This window comes from Pithys albifrons, chromosome 1 (genome assembly GCF_047495875.1).
Source record: "Pithys albifrons albifrons isolate INPA30051 chromosome 1, PitAlb_v1, whole genome shotgun sequence".
Taxonomy (NCBI): Eukaryota; Metazoa; Chordata; class Aves; order Passeriformes; family Thamnophilidae; genus Pithys; species Pithys albifrons.
The window spans coordinates 33,640,307-33,644,231 of record NC_092458.1 but is presented as its reverse complement, the minus strand read 5'-3'; positions in this window follow the sequence as shown (position 1 = coordinate 33,644,231).

Here is a 3,925-nt window from a genome sequence, read left to right as displayed (position 1 = left end):
CGTTGCTGGAGGGAAGAGTCAGGCAGCGTGATCTTAGAGCTGCACAACACAGACTAACACTGCCCATGGCAACCCACAGCTAGAACAAGGTTAACATGAACTCAGTGGGTGTGGGTAGGTACTCAGGGTCAGGAGGCTGCATTGGCTTCTGTGGAAATGACACTGGTTTACCTGAACCAGTCAGTTCTCACTTTCCCCTCTTGGTCCCCCAGAGATCTAGACCCTACTCATCTGCCTTTTGCAAGAGATCTTTAGCAATCTGACGTTCAAGTGCTGCACTGTACACATTTGAGGTCGCCGACACCTAACCCTTAAAGCAATCTTGACCAGTGTCTAAAGATATGCAAAAAAACTAGGTTTATGGAAAAAAAATCCAAATCCAACAAAATGCCTGCAGTACACCACAGTTAAAAGCCTGGGGTTATTTCTAAACACCTGCTGTTGAGAAAAATAAACATTTAAATTTTTCACTCAAGCAAATCTCTCAGGAAAACTCCCTATCCTTAAAAATAGTCTGCTTGATGAAGAATTCTTCATTTTTTCAGACTTGATGACAGAATGGACTTGATTTCTAACCCAAAATGGCATGGCATTAGCTGCCAGATTCACTGAGCCTTCACCTGCCGCAACAGGCATGTCTATGGCCATAGTCATGCAGCTTGTAACAGTTCTTGCCATTAAGACACAGAGGAAAAAAAAGCATACATCAGGTATAAATTTGACACAATCAGTAGAATTTGAAGTTTACCTTCTGATTACCTACTTTTCTTAGTGGATGAATATATGATATAACTTCTGTCAAAATTAATGGGAATGCCATTTAAACATAATCCATTCTGTAAAAGCCATGGTTTGATAAGCAGGCTTTACTGAAAGAACCCAGTGCCAGCTAAGGCAAGTGCCAGGTGGGACTCATCTAGCTTTGAAGCAACCAAAATTTGCGGAACAAATATAAACTTGATTTATCACATCCTCTTTGGGCAGCAAGAGGTGTCTCTGAAGTAAGACCATTCACACGTATCCAAAAGTTTGGTACATTTCACCTGAAGGTGCCCATTTCCCTCAACTGAAGAGGGCAGGAGCTCTGGGTGACTACCCCCAGCTTGGACACAATTGTTGGTGGACTAGTTGGTTAAAACTTGATTGTAATAATGCCAAGGTAATGGGTTCAATTCCCTATGTGGGCCATGGATTTAAGAGTTGGACTCAATGATCCTTGTGGGTCCCTTCCAACTTGGAATTGTCTGTGATTCGGTGACACCACTCCCCCCTAAGCCATGCAAACGCTCATGCTCCTGGGGAGATGGAGAACCATGCTGTAAAGGTGTCGTTCAGCACCCATGAGATACACCCAAGAACTTTTGATTTCAGCACCTTAGGTGAGTTACTGAACAGTCACCCAGACTGCATGACTTGTTTCTGCCAGCATAATTGGGATAGCCCAGCAGGAGAGGAGGGAACATCTGCTCCTGAAGCAGAACAGTTTTCCCCATGTCTGTCCTGCCCATAGAGAGAAAAAGGACAGAGCAGTCTTGGACCAGGAGCTGGTGGGACCCATCCCCACCAGAATTTTAGGAAACCTCATTAAAATCCCTTTGACCATTTTGAGGTTCTCACAAACCTCCCCAGTGTTGCGTCATCACCCTACCCAACACCTTATTATTTAAGAGGGTGTTCCATGCTGTTCTGGGGAGGCCACAATGCCACAAGGTTGGATTTCTGGTTTAAGCCACTAGTGCTTATGTGCCTGATGAAGATGTCCTGCACTCACATACTGGCACAGCAGCCACTGGTCAGTTTTTACTGGCTGCCCCTGAACTGGAAGAGACCTGCGTGTCATACCTGGAGCTGAGCATAAACAGAGGCATGCAAGAGAAAGCTATTGGGTCTTTCCAAAGGTGACAAGCCTTCTGTTTTTCCAAGATGCTACAAGCAAGGACACTCTGCAATTAATCTGTGAGAACATATGACCTATACTTGTCCTTATTTTGCACTACACTCTCCTCTGTTACAGTCTACATATGCACATACACACGTCTACCAAAGCATTTTCTGTTGTTAACTCTCATAGGTCAAGAAGCACTGGATCCACCATGGAAGAGGTAACCTGAAGGTTATGTTTTATAACATCCTCTGTAACCTTGCCCTGCCCTGGGGATGCCACCACCCCACTACGCAGTTTTCACTTTGGCTGCTGAGGAAACCACTAAGCTGAGGGAGAGTCTGTGGAGTAAAATCTTGTAAGATAAGAAAAGCAAAGACAGAGATAGAATTGCTGAGACACATGTCATTAACACTTCAAAGATTCAAGAGCACAAACTACCACTGCAAAGTTAGAGTTCTAAAGGAGAACTGGTGGATGATGACAACAGCCACATGAAGGATGGGCTCCAGGGACCAATGTCTGCTCAGTCAGCAAAAGCTCTTCAGACATTTTATCAAGGTGGTGAGCACACTAATACTTAGCTAGAATGTAAGAAACTCCTGGTCTGCTTTTGCATGTGTTAGCCATATTTTAGATATTTAACATATGTTTATAAAGTGTTTTTTATTTTGTGCACTGCTAAAGTTACTGAAATAATGTAACCCAAAAAGATTCAGTATAGCAACTTTTTATAAGAGAAAGCATAAAGTCACATAAACTCCCAGGATATACTCAAAAGGACTGACAAGATAAAGCATCCCATCCTACTGCAACTGCTCATTACATATCATTCAAGGTGGTGGTAGACCACTCCGCCACTCATAGAAGATGAATCCTGTTTCAATTCCCTCTCAGGGATGTTACCTTAAAGGCAAGTCAAGGGCAAGAAATAGACTCAAGATGCTCTGCCAGGGATGGAAGTCAAGTCCTGAAAAGGGACAAACTTCCCACAGCTCAGATTTAAAGAGGACTGAAAATGCAGCCCATCTGAGTGATCCATGTTAACTGGCATGTCCATAATCTGAAAATTAACCTAGGAAGACCTGGAAGGACATGCAGGTCCCACTGAGAGCAGCAAGAGCAGACAGCTGCTTGCAGCCCCAGAGTCCCTTCCAGCTGCTCACAGCAGGCCCACTACCCCTGGCAGCCATTCAAGCAGTGTCCTGCAGGGTTTGCCTGGCTCAGGGGACAGGCTTGTAGGCTGAGCTTTCACTGTGTCAGAGAGTGGATGACAACATTTTTCATTAAAACTGATAAATCTGATTCTTTCCTGCACTGATGTGGACAAGTACCTTCACAACAGACACAGCAGGTAATTCAAGAATACATTTTCCTAGGGAACAGTGGCATTCTCAAAGTGCTAACAACATCAAACTCAGGGCACACACAGGTACACGAGTTACTGAAGTTACTGGCAATGTCCCTTACACAACCCATGTGAGCAGATACACTGAAGGATAGTCTATTGCTAATGCCTTGGTATCTTCATAGCAACTCTTGGTTATTTCCACTTGTTGGCCTTTCTGGCACACGTGTCATACTGCCAGCTTTTCATAACATGTACAGAGAACATCAGTTTGTGCAGCTCCTACCCGTTAGCTAAGCCTTTGGACAAAGATATCAAGGAACCTGCTGTTTGTTTTCTTTATCCTTTCCAAATGCTAAAAGTATCACCTCTGTAAGAAACCTTACACAGAAGACATCGGAGGCATTTTTTTTCAGACAACATTGTCTGACTTCAGTGCTTAAGGGACACTTATTTTTCAACCGTTCTGACTTTACCCCTCTAGTACCATTTTTACAGAGAGGGTTGGGGAAACTCCTGAAAAGAGGCACCTAAACTAACTGATGAATCCACCGTCAGGCAGCTCTAGGGTTCAACTTACAAAACCACAGAGCACTCAACATTTTAGATCATTTTCAGTGATAAATCTGTAGTTTGCTAGTGCCATTTTGGAGCAGTCTGTCTTTGGGGCAACGCTCAGCACCTCTCATTCTCTC